A 20,591-nucleotide genomic window follows, 5' to 3' on the forward strand; every position below is an offset into this window, starting at 1 on the left:
AAGTCTGCCCGAAATGCCTAGCCATGCTAGGTGTTCTAGTGGTACACTCTGTAATCATTATTTTACTACATGTAAACCACACAACCAAATTCTGTAAACTCAGCATTGTAATCCTTATAGAGAATAAACTTTGAATAGTGTAACAGCATACTGCTGGTACTCCCGCAGTGTAACTATCATATAGGATAGTGTAGCAGCACACTGCTGGTACTCCCACAAGGTAATTATCATATAGAATAGTGTAGCAGCTTACTGCTGGTACTCCCGCAGTGTAACTATCATATAGGATAGTGTAGCAGCACACTACTGGTACTCCCGCGATGTAACTATCATATAGAATAGTGTAGCAGCACACAGCTGGTACTCCTCAATGTAACTATCATATAGGATAATGTAGCAGCACACTGTTGGTTTTCCCAGTGTAACTATCATACAGGATAGTGTAGCAGCACACTGTTGGTGTTCCCACAATGTAACTATCATATAGGATAGTGTAGCAGCATACTGCTGGTGTTCCCACAATGTAACTACCATACAGAACTAGGATAGGTTGCAGCTGGACATAGCTGGTATAATCTTAGGTCGTCTCTCCTTGGATGCGACCCACAACAGTCGACCATACTCTGAGAAGGACTGCAACTATCGTATCAGCAAATATAATATAAGGTTGTTAATAAGTTTATTTAGGCACAGGTACATATAAGTGCAATTATCATGCACAGTGTAAATTATTCAGGATAACCAAAAAAAGTCAGTGATTTATTTCCATTGGGATCCTTATTTACCATCAGTCTGTGCACTGCCCTCGGTTGTCCACCACCGAAAAAAATACTTCCTGACATCCCTGTGGCTCATACGTGTCTTTAACTTCCAGTTGTGTCTCGGAATACCTGTTTCTCGCCTCTCAAACATTCTTTCCATATAAGAATTTGATTTAAATGGCCCGAGGAAAGTCATAAAAAATATTACACTAAAAAGATATTGTGGGTGGTATCTCCACTGAGATGTGAGACGGCTCCACCATCTCGGCTTCCTCCACCTCCGTAAACTCTAGTTTTCACTTTTTTAGTTAATGGTTAATGGGGTTTTAATCTTATCAACTACACGAGGGTCATTAAGGCTGCAAGTAATAAGTTCACTATATTCAAGAATAATTTACTTACCCAAAAATAATTAAAAAGGGGGTTACTTTAATCCTTTAAAAAGTGAATAAAGTACTTTGATCTCTGTAAATACACCGAGAGGTATATACCTCTCGGTATATCGTTGTGTATTCAGTAGCACAGGCACACTGGCAAGGAAGATGTGCACTGTCACTTAGAAGGACGCAGGTTTGATCTCCCAGCAAGACGTATGGACATGATTCCTTACATCTGTTGTCCCTGTTCGTGTAGCAGTAACCTAGTATCTAAGAGTTAGGCTAGTGAAGCCAGGGAAGGTTGACAGGATGGATAATGAGAACCTTCAAAACTAGGGAGGCCAAGCCCATGATGACACTCTTCATGATGACACTCTTCAGGTCACTTGTTCTATCTAGGCTGGAATATTGCTGCACTCTAACAGCACCTTTCAAGGCAGGTGAAATTGCCGACCTAGAAAATGTACAGAGAACTTTCACGGCGCGCATAACGGAGATAAAACACCTCAATTACTGGGAGCGCTTGAGGTTTCTAAACCTGTATTCCCTGGAACGCAGGAGGGAGAGATACATGATTATATACACCTGGAAAATCCTAGAGGGACTAGTACCAAACTTGCACACGAAAATCACACACTACGAAAGCAAAAGACTTGGCAGACGATGCACCATCCCCCCAATGAAAAGCAGGGGTGTCACTAGCACGTTAAGAGACCATACAATAAGTGTCAGGGGCCCGAGACTGTTCAACTGCCTCCCAGCACACATAAGGGGGATTACCAACAGACCCCTGGCAGTCTTCAAGCTGGCACTGGACAAGCACCTAAAGACAGTTCCTGATCAGCCGGGCTGTGGCTCGTACGTTGGTTTGCGTGCAGCCAGCAGCAACAGCCTGGTTGATCAGGCGCTGATCCACCAGGAGGCCTGGTCACAGACCGGGCCGCGGGGGCGTTGACCCCCGAAACTCTCTCCAGGTCTCCAGGACTCCAGGTAAACACACACACACACACTACCTGTACATAACTCAACTTTCTTAGAATATGTGCATAAGTGAGGTGTATGGATGTGCTGTGTGAGTTGACATGTGTTGTGGCTGTTCTGGTTATCGTACACTACAACAGTGATGACATGTATTGTGGCTGGTCTGGCCATCGTACACTACAACAATGTTGACATGTGTTGTGGCTGTTCTGGTTATCGTACACTACAACAATGTTAACATGTGTTGTGGCTCTTTTGGTTATCGTACACTACAACAATGTTGACATGTGTTGTGGCTGTTCTGGTTATTGTACACTACAACAATGTTGACATGTGTTGTGGCTGTTCTGGTTATCGTACACTACAACAATGTTAACATGTGTTGTGGCTGTTCTGGTTATCGTACACTACAACAATGTTAACATGTGTTGTGGCTGTTCTGGTTATCGTACACTACAACAATGTTAACATGTGTTGTGGCTCTTGGTTATCGTACACTACAACAATGTTGACATGTGTTGTGGCTGTTCTGGTTATCGTACACTACAACAATGTTGACATGTGTTGTGGCTGTTCTGGCTATCGTACACACTGCAACAATGTTGACGAACTCTATAACTCCCCCTATAACTCGCCCACCTGTGAGGCATAGGAGGGTGCCTTGATGGTCGTGAAGGGCTCTTGAACCAAGCAGTTGCATTAAACATGATTACACTCCTATTTCCCAGACCATGACCATTACGTATTCATGAATATAATAATAATAATAATACTATTCTCTGTGATTGCAGGGGTCAAGATATTGCTCCTGACCCCACCTCTTTAGCAGACTCTTGGCTTTCAAACACGATAATGTCCATTCTTAAAACTGTGTACAGTGATGCGTGTCTGTGTTAACACTGCTACTTTTGTTCGCGTGAGGCCCACTCTCAGTTCCTGGTCCCGCCCTCATTTACCTACAATAGTATGTATGCAAGATTTCTCATATTATCATAGTTCCTAGATAATGTGAGAAATCACACAAACGGCTTCAGGAAGAAATCCAAATATTCTTCCTTGAAGCCTTTTTATCCACTTATATATATATATATATATATATATATATATATATATATATATATATATATATATATATATATATATATATATATATATATATATATATATATTTATATATATATACAAAACAACCACTCTGAAAGAATAGAAAAATTCCAAGCGCTTTCGTGACTACTCACATTATCAAGGAACTATGAAAGTAAAGCATCCAAGGAAGGTATATAAGGGGGTCTGGCCAACACCTCACTATCAGATCCCACAACGGTTAAACACCTGACACGCGCCGGCCCAACTGGACAGGTCCTTTGCACAACCACCAACAAACTATTCTACCCAAGAAAATTTTTAAAATTATTATTTGTCCAGTGTATTATTAAATTCTTCCCAAATTCTATTAATTATAAATGGATCTAATTTATATAAACCAAAGGAAATATTCATATTATTGTCAAAACTGCTTTTTATGAAACAAGATTCAATTATATTCCTGTCGACTATGGACATGCTTGATACTACTTTCTCAACTTTTTGAAAATCATTTGGATGGTTAAAATCTCTTACATGAATAAATAGAGCATTGGAATCTTGTCCAGTTCTAATGCTATATTTATGTTGTTTTAATCTTAGTTCGAGATTTTTACCAGTTTGACCGTAATAAACTTTATCGCAAATTTTACAAGGAATCTTATAGACACATCCATCAGCATTTTGGGGGGAATTCTTTATCAAAAGTTTTTTTACTGTATCAAGATTTTTGAATACAACTTTAATATTAAAAGTCTTAAGAAGAGAAGGCATATCAACCAAGTTTTCATGGTAAGGGAGAACCAACATATTTTTAGTTGAATAAGGCTGGTTGTCCCTTTTTGGATTGTAAAAAGTATTTCTAGCAACTTTAAAAGATTTATCAATTACATTTCTTGGGTATTTTAAATCATTACCTATTTCATAAATTTTGGATATTTCCTCATCTATGAACTCAGGACTACAAATTCGTAAAGCTCTCAAAAACATTGATGAGAAAACAGACAGTTTGACTCTATCTTGATGCGAAGAATAATAGTGGACATAGGAACAGTTATTTGTAGGTTTTCTGTAAATTTTAAATTTGAATTCATTATTACCTTTAATAATTAAAACATCTAGAAAAGGTAATGAGTTATTTTCTTCAAACTCAACAGTAAAGTTTATGGAATGGGCTAAGCTATTTAATTTTCCAAGGAAATGGTGTATATCTACATTTTTGGGCATAAGACACAAAATATCATCAACATATCTGAACCATTTAGCTCTATTAGGGAGGATTGTGTTAAGCAATCTTGTTTCAAAAAATTCCATGTATAGGTTACTAAGAACAGGTGAAAGAGGATTTCCCATTGCCATACCAAACTTCTGAGTGTAAAACTTATCATTAAATACAAATTTTGCATCAACAATGCTAAGTTTAATGATAGTAAGAACTGGCAATGGTAAATCATAGTTAACGAGTTCTTCAGATAAGAAACTTAATAAATCATCAACAGGAACTTTCGTAAACAAGGAAGTAACATCAAAACTAACCATGTTAAAATCATTTAAGTCTGTCAAGGAGCTTAATTTATCAACTAAGTCTATGTTGTTTTTAACATTAAAGTTAGAAATTTTGCCAACAATAGGGCTCAAAATATCAACAAGCCATTTGGATAATTTATATGAAACTGACCCTATGGAGCTAATAATTGGTCTCACATACACACACACACACACACACACACACACACACACACACACACACACACACACACACACACACACACACACATATATATATATATATATATATATATATATATATATATATATATATATATATATATATATTATATATATATATGTGTGTGTGTGTGTATGCATTTTCGTTTGCCTGTTTATGTGAATTCACGTTTATGTGAGAAAATGTAACGTACATTAGTATGTGATGTGTCGATGTGTGGCTGTGGTGGGTCAGGATATGTGTAGTGTGTGAGATAAAGCTGAGATTGGCCCTGACTTGTACACGCCCAGGCCACTCTTAGTTAGTTACCATTTGTCAAAGGCACTTGAAGATAAATGGGTGGGTGGGTGTGTGATGAGATGAATGTGTGTACATGCATGTTTTTTTGTGTTATTTCTCAAAGGCTCCTAGCAGATACACTTTTTTTTCTAGTACGTTTGTGAGTAACTTACCAGTCCCCCAGCGGGGGTAGGAGAAGGTTCTCTGGTTCCGTCAAGACAGTAGCTGAAGTTGAGATGAAATATATGCAGTTAGAGAGAGGGAGAAAGATAAAGAGGAGTATGATGTGTGTTGCACAAGAGTTGCACACTAACACTCTGCACTAGCGCCGGCCCAGCACTGCACCACCACCACACATTCAGACACACACCGGGTACACTGGATGACGATCACACACCGCTGACTGTCTCTCTTCCTAGACTCCTGCTAACATGTCTTCCGGCTGACCTTTTGCTCTGCTACTCACACACACACACCACCCAGGCGGGACGCAGTACACATACTACAGCAAAACATACATCAAGTACAACCAGTAATACCAGTCCACCACCCACCATTCACACTGCAGCAGTGCATACTTAGTAAGATGGAAGTAGAGAGATGGAGCGAGGGAACCGTGATGGTGATATAAACGCAATGTTCATCATGAGACGTGTGAAGGTGTGTTTGTGATGGTGATAACACCATAGAGAGAGAGGGAGGGGGGGGGAATACAGTAGAAGAATAAGTAGTGAAGGCAAGCACTATATATTGTTGTAAGAGTAGGTCTGACCGGGCTCTGGATGCCAGGAATCATTAAAACCAATCAGTAAAAGGAGGGGCCAAGAACTATGCCTCGTTCCTGGAAACAAGACAAGCACTAGGTAAATGCTGCAGCACAAGTACACCATTATTAAGGTAGAGGTATCATCAGTATTTCTGTAGCTGGTGTGATTCCACGTACATCATCATCAACGGTAAACAATGTGGGTGACATCACGCTCCTTCCACTTCCTGTTCTTTTCCCGTTCAAGCAGCGCTGGTTTAGCGCTTAGTTTTGATTATAATATAATAATAATTCCCCCCCCCATTCAAGGGGGGAAGGAGGCTCTTGATCTCTCCAACTGCACATCTTCCTGGGATCAAACCTCATTACTTCCCATTCCTCAAGTGCCGAATGTAAATCAACACAGGAATCGCACACAAGTATCCACAAAGTTGCGCATCATGTGAGTTATTATTATTATTATTATTATTATTATTATTATTATTATTATTATTATTATTATTATTATTATCATCCTGTCACGAAGGGTCTCAGTTCTTCATATGGATAAAATAAAATATCGGGAGTTTTGCTTTGTTTTTTTTCTGGTTTTCACTTCTTCTATTTATTTTGGATCTGTTTCTCTCACTTCTTCCTTGGCGATCTGTTGTTTAGTGGAGGCTTAGTAACACTGCCATCCTTGGTGACTTGTTGTTTAGTGGAGGCTTAGTAACACTGCCATCCTTGGTGATCTGTTGTTTAGTGGAGGCTTAGTAACACTGCCATCCTTGGCGACTTGTTGTTTACTGGAGGCTTAGTAACACTGCCATCCTTGGTGACTTGTTGTTTAGTGGAGGCTTAGTAACACTGCCATCCTTGGTGATCTGTTGTTTAGTGGAGGCTTAGTAACACTGCCATCCTTGGTGACTTGTTGTTTACTGGAGGCTTAGTAACACTGCCATCCTTGGTGACTTGTTGTTTACTGGAGGCTTAGTAACACTGCCATCCTTGGTGACTTGTTGTTTAGTGGAGGCTTAGTAACACTGCCATCCTTGGTGATCTGTTGTTTAGTGGAGGCTTAGTAACACTGCCATCCTTGGTGACTTGTTGTTTAGTGGAGGCTTAGTAACACTGCCATCCTTGGTGACTTGTTGTTTAGTGGAGGCTTAGTAACACTGCCATCCTTGGTGACTTGTTGTTTAGTGGAGGCTTAGTAACACTGCCATCCTTGGTGAGCTGTTGTTTAGTGGAGGCTTAGTAACACTGCCATCCTTGGTGACTTGTTGTTTAGTGGAGGCTTAGTAACACTGCCATCCTTGGTGATCTGTTGTTTAGTGGAGGCTTAGTAACACTGCCATCCTTGGTGACTTGTTGTTTACTGGAGGCTTAGTAACACTGCCATCCTTGGTGACTTGTTGTTTAGTGGAGGCTTAGTAACACTGCCATCCTTGGTGATCTGTTGTTTAGTGGAGGCTTAGTAACACTGCCATCCTTGGTGACTTGTTGTTTAGTGGAGGCTTAGTAACACTGCCATCCTTGGTGACTTGTTGTTTAGTGGAGGCTTAGTAACACTGCCATCCTTGGTGACTTGTTGTTTAGTGGAGGCTTAGTAACACTGCCATCCTTGGTGACTTGTTGTTTAGTGGAGGCTTAGTAACACTGCCATCCTTGGTGACTTGTTGTTTAGTGGAGGCTTAGTAACACTGCCATCCTTGGTGACTTGTTGTTTAGTGGAGGCTTAGTAACACTGCCATCCTTGGTGACTTGTTGTTTAGTGGAGGCTTAGTAACACTGCCATCCTTGGTGATCTGTTGTTTACTGGAGGTTTAGTAACACTGCCATCCTTGGTGACTTGTTGTTTACTGGAGGCTTAGTAACGCAGCCATCCTTGGTGATCTGTTGTTTAGTAGAGACTTAGTAACGCAGCCATCCTTGGTGATCTGTCGTTTAGTGGAGGCTTAGTAACACTGCCATCCTTGGTGATCTGTTGTTTACTGGAGGCTTAGTAACACTGCCATCCTTGGTGACTTGTTGTTTAGTGGAGGCTTAGTAACACTGCCATCCTTGGTGATCTGTTGTTTAGTGGAGGCTTAGTAACACTGCCATCCTTGGTGATCTGTTGTTTAGTGGAGGCTTAGTAACACTGCCATCCTTGGTGACTTGTTTTTTAGTGGAGGCTTAGTAACGCAGCCATCCTTGGTGATCTGTTGTTTAGTGGAGGCTTAGTAACGCAGCCATCCTTGGTGACTTGTTGTTTAGTGGAGGCTTAGTAACGCAGCCATTCTAACTGTAGTCATTACTGTCAGCACATTGTAGTGTTTCAACTGTTTCCACCTTTGTCACTTGCTTAGGTTCCATTACCTTCTACCCAAGCCAGTGACTTACGCAAGGTTAATCTTCCTCTACACACACAACCTACACATATAGGAGACTGAAGCTATTAACGACCGAAACGTCATTAATTTCAGTGTCTTATGCGCGAGTTAATTGTGTATTATTCCAGTCACGGTGTTTTTCCTTTTTATTTTTCTGCTTTCCTTGGATTACGTCAAGCTTATTGAACTCTGGATAAACTGTATCTGTTTATATTTCTTCAACAACCTGTACAAGACAACAAATGGATGGGCATGGAAGACCCATCAGCACCGTCTTGGAACACTGACAAACTGAACGCTCTGCCAACATATTGCAGCAACATTACACGGACATGATATGTAGTCGGAGTTTTATATATTCAGAGAAGGCCCATTTAATTTGAACCAACACTCCAGTTCACACTTGCAGAGATCATTGGTAGGTTATCATTCCTGTATGTCCTCAGCCATACGTAGATAGGCAACATTTTACAGTTTCAAATCTACAAGAAAACAAACAAAAATGATCTTACACACTTTTGCTTCACTCAAGATACTAAGATTAAACGAGAGGAAATCTCATTTGCAGCCCCGAGTTTCTTCACGAGAGGTGCTGCTACATACATCAAACCTCCCACCTACAATTCTTTCCTGTTTCATCAAAGACTGCAAAAACACGAGCCCTTCACATCATCAATTCTCCTAGCACCAACACCACTTTGAACAAAGCTATAACCCTTCTTAACAGCTAAGTTGTCTTTAACGTCTCGACAAGACAGCACCAGAGTCGCCATAGCAACAAGTATATCTTTCAAACACCTCGCCAGGACGAAAGTGGAGAACTATGAACCAGTCAGCGAAGAGAAGCTGTGACAAGATATACGTCTGAGACACGGCAAGAAACTTAGGAACACGTCTAAACTAACACGTCCACACATGCAGATGTGAATCTTGAACAATGCATGTGTACAACATTGTACCACCACCAGCCACCTGATGAAATGGAACACCTGCTTAGTAATTAAGAAACCGGATACTCCACGGACGATAGTGTCTTGAAGCGTCAGTAATGTCCATTGCAAATACTACTAGAATATAAACACAGCAGTAGGCCAACTTCTGCGTTTATGTTCTTATTTCCTACGCTACACCATGGTCCCTTTATATCCTTTATGTCAGTGTATTGTTTAGTCTGATAAAGCTCCTGGAGAGCCAAACGTTGCCGTAACGTCACATTAGTTGGTGGAGTGTGTGTGTGTACCTAACATCCATCAGTGATGTGTGAACCATGTGACGAGGATATCTTGTAGTGATGTGTGAACCATGTGACGAGGATATCTTGTAGTGATGTGCAAACCATGTGACGAGGATATCTTGTAGTGATGTGTGAAGCATGTGACGAGGATATCTTGTAGTGATGTGTGAACCATGTGACGAGGATATCTTGTAGTGATGTGTGAACCATGTGACGAGGATATCTTGTAGTGATGTGTGAACCATGTGACGAGGATATCTTGTAGTGATGTGTGAACCATGTGACGAGGATATCTTGTAGTGATGTGTGAACCATGTGACGAGGATATCTTGTAGTGATGTGTGAACCATGTGACGAGGATATCTTGTAGTGATGTGTGAACCATGTGACGAGGATATCTTGCAGTTCCCACTTGTGTTTATGAGATTACTGTGTATGTGTGTAGCACATTGTACTTGGTGTACTCTCTACTACTGTACACCTGTGTTTATGAGATTACTGTGTGTGTGTAGCACATTGTACTTCGTGTACTCTCTACTACTGTATACTTGTGTTAATGAGATTACTATGCATATGTGTAGCACACTGTACTTAGTGTACTCTACTACTGTACACTTCTTTATACGTAGACTTATATTACAAACCAGGAGTCCCAAAGGCCTGTTATCCTGGGTGTAAAGAGAGCAAAATAAACACAGCAGAAAAACTTTTGACTTATATTATCCTTCACCAATTTAGAACAGAAGTATGTACACTATATACACTATGTACATCAATAGGTATTAGTGCACTCCACGGTAAGCAAGGCAGAATAGAAGCCACTAGAGAGCAGACCGTGCTTCAACCAGCTCTAGAATGGAAATGACAAGGGCAGACGGGCGAGTGGTATCCACATCACCTCTGCGATTGCCAAAACCATCTTCTCATTGGCTGGAACCTGGGTACTGATTGAACGACGGGGCCCCATCGTCAACCCTTAGCCCCTGGTTCGCTGGTTGGGGAAGATAGCCTGTCAATGAGGGTGTGTGCATGCGCCGAATAAAGGTTACGTACTCTTTGCATGCCACAACTTACTTCATTTGATTACTTTTCCATTGGAGGTGGAATGGAAATGCACCCGTCACTCCATCTTTCCCTCCATTCTTCCCTTACCACACATTCAGCGCTTTTTTTTTTATCTGCCTCCATTAGCGTTGTCCATCCTATTAGCATTTTTTATGTTTATCGGAATATATATGCACCACCCACACTACACCGCCCACACTACACCCACACTACACCACCCACACTACACCACCCACACATCACCCACACTACACCCACACTACACCCACACTACACCACCCACACTACACCACCCACACATCACCCACACTACACCCACACTCCACCACCCACACTACACCACCCACACTACACCACCCACACTACAACACCCACATTACACCACCCACACTACACCACCCACACTACACCACCCACACTACACCACCCACACTACACCACCCACATTACACCACCCACACTACACCACCCACACATCACCCACACTACACCACCCACACATCACCCACACTACACCCACACTACACCACCCACACTACACCACCCACACATCACCCACACTACACCACCCACACTACACCACCCACACTACACCACCCACATTACACCACCCACACTACACCACCCACACATCACCCACACTACACCACCCACACTACACCACCCACACTACACCACCCACACTACACCACCCACACTACACCACCCACATTACACCACCCACACTACACCACCCACACATCACCCACACTACACCCACACTACACCACCCACACTACACCACCCACACTACACCCACACTACACCACCCACACTACACCACCCACACATCACCCACACTACACCCACACTACACCCACACTACACCACCCACACTACACCACCCACACTACACCACCCACACATCACCCACACTACACCCACACTACACCCACACTACACCACCCACACTACACCACCCACACTACACCACCCACACATCACCCACACTACACCCACACTACACCACCCACACTACACCACCCACACTACACCACCCACACTACACCACCCACATTACACCACCCACACTACACCACCCACACTACACCACCCACACTACACCCACACTACACCCACACTACACCACCCACACTACACCACCCACACTACACCCACACTACACCACCCACACTACACCACCCACACATCACCCACACTACACCCACGCTACACCCACACTACACCACCCACACTACACCACCCACACTACACCACCCACATTACACCACCCACACTACACCCACACTACACCACCCACACATCACCCACACTACACCACCCACACTACACCACCCACACTACACCACCCACACTACACCCACACTACACCCACACTACACCACCCACACTACACCACCCACACATCACCCACACTACACCCACACTACACCACCCACACTACACCCACACTACACCACCCACACATACCCACACTACACCACCCACACATACCCACACTACATCACCCACTACACCATCCACACTACACCCACACTACACCACCCACATTACACCACCCACACTACACCCACATTACACCACCCACACTACACCCACATTACACCACCCACACTACACCATCCACACTACACCCACACTACACCTACACTACACCACCCACACTACACCATCCACACTACACCCACACTACGCCACCCACATTACACCACCCACACTACAAAATCCACACATCACCCACACTACACCACCCACACTACACCACCCACACTACACCCACACATCACCCACACTACACCACCCACACTACACCATCCACACTACACCACCCACACTACACCCACACTACACCACCCACACTACACCCACACATCACCCACACTACACCCACACTACACCCACACTACACCCACACTACATCACCCACTACACCATCCACACTACACCCACATTACACCACCCACACTGCACTACCCACACTACACCCACATTACACCACCCACACTACACCATCCACACTACACCCACACTACACCACCCACACTACACCACCTACACTACACCACCCACACTACACCATCCACACTACACCCACACTACACCCACACTACACCACCCACACTACAAAATCCACACTACACCACCCACACTACACCATCCACACTACACCCTACACCACCCACACTACACCACCCACACTACACCATCCACACTACATCACCCACACTTCACCACACACACTACACCATCCACACTACGTCACCCACACTACACCACACACACTGCACCACACACACTACACCATCCACACTACACCACCCACACTGCACCACACACACTACTCCATCCACACTACACACCCACTGCACCATCCACACTACACCATCTACACTACATCACCCACACTACACTCACACTACACCACCTTCACTACATCTTCCACACTACACCACCAACACTACACCACCCACACTATACCATCCACACTACACCACCCACACTACACACGACCCACAGTACACAACCAACACTACACCACCCACACTACACCACCCACACTACACCCGCACATCACCCACACTACACCCACACTACACCACCCACACTACACCACCCACACTACACCACCCACACATCACCCACACTACACCCACACTATACCACCCACACTACATCACCCACTACGCCATCCACACTACACCCACACTACACCACCCACATTACACCACCCACACTACACCCACATTACACCACCCACACTACACCATCCACACTACACCCACACTACACCACCCACATTACACCACCTACACTACACCACCCACACTACAAAATCCACACTACACCACCCACACTACACCACCCACACTACACCCACACATCACCCACACTACACCACCCACACTACACCACCCACACTACACCCACACTACGCCACCCACACTACACCACCCACACTACAAAATCCACACTACACCCACACTACACCCACACATCACCCACACTACACCACCCACACTACACCACCCACACTACACCCACACATCACCCACACTACACCACCCACACTACACCACCCACACTACACCCACACATCACCCACACTACGCCACCCACACTACATCACCCACTACACCATCCACACTACACCCACATTACACCACCCACACTACACCCACATTACACCACCCACATTACACCACCCACACTACACCATCCACACTACACCCACACTACACCACCCACACTACACCACCTACACTACACCACCTACACTACACCACCCACACTACACCATCCACACTACACCCACACTACGCCACCCACACTACAAAATCCACACTACACCACCCACACTACACCATCCACACTACACCCTACACCACCCACACTACACCATCCACACTACACCCTACACCACCCACACTTCACCACACACACTACACCATCCACACTACGTCACCCACACTACACCACACACACTGCACCACACACACTACACCATCCACACTACACCACCCACACTGCACCACACACACTACTCCATCCACACTACACACCCACTGCACCATTCACACTACACCATCTACACTACATCACCCACACTACACTCACACTACACCCTCACTACATTTTCCACACTACACCACCAACACTACACCACCCACACTGCACCACATACACTACACCATCCACACTACACCCACATTACACCACCCACACTACACCCACATTACACCACCCACACTACACCCACACTACACCCACATTACACCACCCACACTACACCATCCACACTACACCCACACTACAACACCAACACTACACCACCCACACTATACCATCCACACTACACCACCCACACTACACACGACCCACAGTACACAACCAACACTACACCACCCACACTACACCACTAACTACACACCACCCACACTACACCCACAACTGTCAGTGTTGCAGAAGCTGTGAATGGAAGGTGTTGTAGATGATCGTCAGCTGCCCTCGTTCATGATGTGTGGCCACCACCTCTTTCCTACCGCCCGTCCCCCTCTCCCCCACCACCACAACACCCTCACTCACTCACTCTATTGTGCACTCTTACTTCCTGTTATGAAAGAGAGAGTGAGAGACCTACCTACCTGCCTGTCTGCTTGCTTGCTGCCTGCCTGCCTGCCTGCCTGCCTGCCTGCCTACCTACCTGGCTTCCTACCTGCCTACCTACCTTCCTGCCTGCCTGCCTGCCTGCCTGCCTGCCTACCTACCTACCTACTTGCTTGCACGCCTGGCTGCCTACCTACCTGACTTGCTGCCTACCTACCTACCTACCTACTTGCCTGGCTGCCTACCTACCTGCCTTCCTACCTGCCTGCCTACCTACCTACTTACCTACCTACCTACCTACCTACCTACCTACCTATCTACCTACCTATCTACTTACCTACCTACCGCCTGCCTGCCTGACTACTTACCTACCTACCTACTTGCCTGCCTGCTTGGCCAGTTTTATATTGATGTAACTTACTGCTGGCCAATTTGTCTTGGGAGTACATTTGTCTTGGGAGTGCATTTGTCTTGGGAGTGCATTTGTCTTGGGAGTACATTTGTCTTGGGAGTACATTTGTCTTGGGAGCACATTTGTCTTGGGAGTGCATTTGTCTTAGGAGTACATTTGTCTTGGGAGTACATTTGTCTTGGGAGTACATTTGTCTTGGGAGTACATTTGTCTTGGGAGTGCATTTGTCTTGGGAGTACATTTGTCTTGGGAGTACATTTGTCTTGGGAGTACATTTGTCTTGGGAATACATTTGTCTTGGGAGTGCATTTGTCTTGGGAGTACATTTGTCTTGGGAGTACATTTGTCTTGGGAGTACATTTGTCTTGGGAGTGCATTTGTCTTGGGAGTACATTTGTCTTGGGAGTACATTTGTCTTGGGAGTACATTTGTCTTGGGAGTACATTTGTCTTGGGAGTACATTTGTCTTGGGAGTACATTTGTCTTGGGAGTACATTTGTCTTGGGAGTACATTTGTCTTGGGAGTGCATTTGTCTTGGGAGTACATTTGTCTTGGGAGTACATTTGTCTTGGGAGTACAATTAGTTGAAGTTCATCGTGCTTCAGATGTCTTAGTGTGTGTTATCGACACTTGCTTCCCCGGAGTTATTACCTGGAGTATACCTGGACAGGGTTTCGAAGGTGAACGCCCCCGCGACCCGGTCTGTGACCAGGCCTCATGGTGGATCAGGGCCTGATCAGCCAGGCTGTTATTATTGGCCGCACGTAAATCGGTATTGTGACCAGGCCTAGTCCACCATCAGGCCTGGTCATGTACCGGGCCGCGGGGGAGTTGACCCCCACAGCACCCTCCAGGTATACTCCGGGTATACGTCTAGTAGGGTACCAGTACTACTATTACTACTACTAAAACTACTACTACTATACTACTACTACTGTTACTATTACAGCTACTGCTACTATTAGTATTACAACAGCTATACTACTATTACTACTACTGCTATACTATTACTACTATTGTTACTACTATTACTACTACTGCTATACTATTACTACTGCTACTATACTATTACTACTATGACTACTATTACTACTGCTACTATACTATTACTACTATTGTTACTATTACTACTGCTACTATGACTACTATCACTACTGCTACTATGACTACTATTACTACTACTAAGGTAACGTGACTTTCCCAGGATGATAGTGTTACGTTACCCTGCCTGCCCTACTATCATGCCTAGGATGATAGTGTTACGTTACCCTGCCTGCCCTACTATCATGCCCAGGATGATAGTGTTACGTCACCCTGCCTGCCCTACTATCATGCCCAGGATGATAGTGTTACGTCACCCTGCCTGCCCTACTATCATGCCCAGGATGATAGTGTTACGTCATCCTGCCTGCCCTACTATCATGCCCAGGATGATAGTGTTACGTTACCCTGCCTGCCCTACTATCATGCCCAGGATTATAGTGTTACGTCACCCTGCCTGCCCTACTATCATGCCCAGGATGATAGTGTTACTTCACCCTGCCTGCCCTTCTATCATGCACAGGATTATAGTGTTACGTCACCCTGCCTGCCCTACTATCATGCCCAGGATGATAGTGTTACTTCACCCTGCCTGCCCTACTATCATGTCCAGGATGATAGTGTTACGTTACCCTGCCTGCCCTACTATCATGCCCAGGATGATAGTGTTACTTCACCCTGCCTGCCCTACTATCATGCCCAGGATGATAGTGTTACGTCACCCTGCCTGCCCTACTATCATGTCCAGGATGATAGTGTTACGTCACCCTGCCTGCCCTACTATCATGCCCAGGATGATAGTGTTACGTCACCCTGCCTGCCCTACTATCATGCCCAGGATGATAGTGTTACGTCACCCTGCCTGCCCTACTATCATGCCCAGGATGATAGTGTTACGCCACCCTGCCTGCCCTACTATCATGCCCAGGATGATAGTGTTACGTCACCCTGCCTGCCCTACTATCATGCCCAGGATGATAGTGTTACGCCACCCTGCCTGCCCTACTATCATGCCCAGGATGATAGTGTTACGCCACCCTGCCTGCCCTACTATCATGCCCAGGATGATAGTGTTACGCCACCCTGCCTGCCCTACTATCATGCCCAGGATGATAGTGTTACGCCACCCTGCCTGCCCTACTATCATGCCCAGGATGATAGTGTTACGCCACCCTGCCTGCCCTACTATCATGCCCAGGATGATAGTGTTACGCCACCCTGCCTGCCCTACTATCATGCCCAGGATGATAGTGTTACGTCACCCTGCCTGCCCTACTATCATGTCCAGGATGATAGTGTTACGTCACCCTGCCTGCCCTACTATCATGTCCAGGATGATAGTGTTACGTCACCCTGCCCTACTATCATGGCCAGGATGATAGTGTTACGTTACCCTGCCTGCCCTACTATCATGCCCAGGATTATAGTGTTACGTCACCCTGCCTGCCCTACTATCATGCCCAGGATGATAGTGTTACTTCACCCTGCCTGCCCTACTATCATGACCAGGATGATAGTGTTACGTCACCCTGCCTGCCCTACTATCATGTCCAGGATGATAGTGTTACGTCACCCTGCCTGCCCTACTATCATGACCAGGATGATAGTGTTACGTCACCCTGCCTGCCCTACTATCATGCCCAGGATGATAGTGTTACGTCACCCTGCCTGCCCTACTATCATGCCCAGGATGATAGTGTTACGTCACCCTGCCTGCCCTACTATCATGCCCAGGATGATAGTGTTACGCCACCCTGCCTGCCCTACTATCATGCCCAGGATGATAGTGTTACGCCACCCTGCCTGCCCTACTATCATGCCCAGGATGATAGTGTTACGTCACCCTGCCTGCCCTACTATCATGCCCAGGATGATAGTGTTACGTCACCCTGCCTGCCCTACTATCATGCCCAGGATGATAGTGTTACGTCACCCTGCCTGCCCTACTATCATCTACTATCATGCCCAGGATGATAGTGTTCCGCCACCCTGCCTGCCCTACTATCATGCCCAGGATGATAGTGTTACGTCACCCTGCCTGCCCTACTATCATGTCCAGGAAGATAGTGTTACGCCACCCTGCCTGCCCTACTATCATGCCCAGGATGATAGTGTTACGTCACCCTGCCTGCCCTACTATCATGCCCAGGATGATAGTGTTATGCCACCCTGCCTGCCCTACTATCATGCCCAGGATGATAGTGTTACGCCACCCTGCCTGCCCTACTATCATACCCAGGATGATAGTGTTACGCCACCCTGCCTGCCCTACTAGCATGCCCAGGATGATAGTGTTACGCCACCCTGCCTGCCCTACTATCATGCCCAGGATGATAGTGTTACGCCACCCTGCCTGCCCTACTATCATGCCCAGGATGATAGTGTTACGTTACCCTGCCTGCCCTACTATCATGTCCAGGATGATAGTGTTACGTCACCCTGCCTGCCCTACTATCATGCCCAGGATGATAGTGTTACGTCACCCTGCCTGCCCTACTATCATGCCCAGGATGATAGTGTTACGTCACCCTGCCTGCCCTACTATCATGTCCAGGATGATAGTGTTACGTCACCCTGCCTGCCCTACTATCATGTCCAGGATGATAGTGTTACGTCACCCTGCCTGCCCTACTATCATGCCCAGGATGATAGTGTTACGTCACCCTGCCTGCCCTACTATCATGCCCAGGATGATAGTGTTACGTCACCCTGCCTGCCCTACTATCATGTCCAGGATGATAGTGTTACGCCACCCTGCCTGCCCTACTATCATGCCCAGGATGATAGTGTTACGCCACCCTGCCTGCCCTACTATCATACAACAGATCATTCTCAAACATCAATGATAGTTTAACGTCTAAGTATTAAAGTTTGACTGAAGAAATAGTAATAATAATAGTGGTAATAGTTGTAGTAATAGTAACAAGTTGAGATTATTAGCGGAGGGTAATAAGCCAGTATAAGCCAAGATAGGAAAGCAGTGTGGCTTACATTATAGTGTGGCTTATATTAGTGTGGCTTATATTACAGTGTGGCTTACATTATAGTGTGGCTTATATTGCAGTGTGGCTTATATTAGTGTGGCTTATATTACAGTGTGGCTTACATTATAGTGTGGCTTATATTGCAGTGTGGCTTATATTAGTGTGGCTTATATTACAGTGTGGCTTACATTATAGTGTGGCTTATATTAGTGTGCCTTATATTACAGTGTGGCTTACATTATAGTGTGGCTTATATTGCAGTGTGGCTTATATTAGTGTGGCTTATATTAGTGTGGCTTACATTACAGTGTGGCTTATATTACAGTATGGCTTACATTACAGTGTGGCTTATATTAGTGTGGCTTATATTAGTGTGGCTTATATTACAGTGTGGCTTATATTAGTGTGGCTTATATTACAGCGTGGCTTACATTACAGTGTGGTTTATATTACAGTGTGGCTTATATTACAGTGTGGCTTATATTACAGTGTGGCTTATATTACAATGTGGCTTATATTAGTGTACCTTATATTACAGTGTGGCTTATATTACAGTGTGGCTTATATTAGTGTGGCTTATATTACAGTGTGGCTTATATTACAGTGTGGCTTATATTACAGTGTGGCTTGTATTAGTGTGGCTTATATTACAGTGTGGCTTACATTACAGTGTGGCTTACATTACAGTGTGGCTTGTATTAGTGTGGCTTATATTACAGTGTGGCTTACATTACAGTGTGGCTTACATTACAGTGTGGCTTATATTACAGTGTGGCTTGTATTAGTGTGGCTTATATTACAGTGTGGCTTACATTACAGTGTGGCTTACATTACAGTGTGGCTTATATTACAGTGTGGCTTACATTACAGTGTGGCTTATATTACAGTGTGGCTTGTATTAGTGTGGCTTATATTACAGTGTGGCTTATATTACAGTATGGCTTACATTACAGTGTGGCTTATATTACAGTGTGGCTTATATTACAGTGTGGCTTATATTACAGTATGGCTTACATTACAGTGTGGCTTATATTACAGTATGGCTTATATTGCAGTGTGGCTTACATTACAGTGTGGCTTATTGCCATTGTGGTTGTTAGGTCCTCCCCCAGGATGCCATGTCCTCCCCCAGGATGCCAGGTCCTCCCCCAGGATGCCAGGTCCTCCCCCAGGATGCCAGGTCCTCCCCCAGGATGCCAGGTCCTCCCCCAGGATGCCACCCACAACGCTCCACACACACTGTTAGCAGTAATAACCAAGAGTCTTGAAGAGAATCAGTAAGTTTAAAGAGATTCTCCCTTTCGTCTTGGCCCGCCCGGTACTCGAACCTGGGTCCTCTCGGTTGTGAGCTAGCTCTACGACTGACTTACAAATCATTACGTGTAATAAATAAGCTAGACACTAACATCGCACTGCTCTC

General features: G+C 45.1%; 2 protein-coding genes across 4 annotated transcripts in view; one reads left to right on the plus strand and one right to left on the minus strand.

The window, feature by feature from the left end:
* Septin1 (Septin 1) overlaps positions 1–20,591 on the minus strand; it is an 88,095-nt gene that overhangs the window by 66,937 nt on the left and 567 nt on the right. For 2 of the 3 annotated variants that reach the window (XM_053798054.2, XM_053798056.2), the window contains exon 1: positions 5,384–5,573. The exons of the other annotated variant lie outside the window; for it this stretch is intronic. The gene's annotated coding sequence lies outside the window, so the exon portion shown is untranslated. Of the gene's footprint in view, positions 1–5,383; positions 5,574–20,591 lie in introns of those variants that run through there. 3 annotated transcript variants of the gene reach the window in all.
* The window catches only part of LOC128703411 (beta-1,4-glucuronyltransferase 1), a 95,093-nt gene that overhangs the window by 23,685 nt on the left and 50,817 nt on the right, over positions 1–20,591 (plus strand). The gene's annotated exons all lie outside the window — the stretch shown is intronic.

The sequence above is a fragment of the Cherax quadricarinatus genome, chromosome 93, assembly GCF_038502225.1.
Source record: "Cherax quadricarinatus isolate ZL_2023a chromosome 93, ASM3850222v1, whole genome shotgun sequence".
Classification (NCBI taxonomy): Eukaryota; Metazoa; Arthropoda; class Malacostraca; order Decapoda; family Parastacidae; genus Cherax; species Cherax quadricarinatus.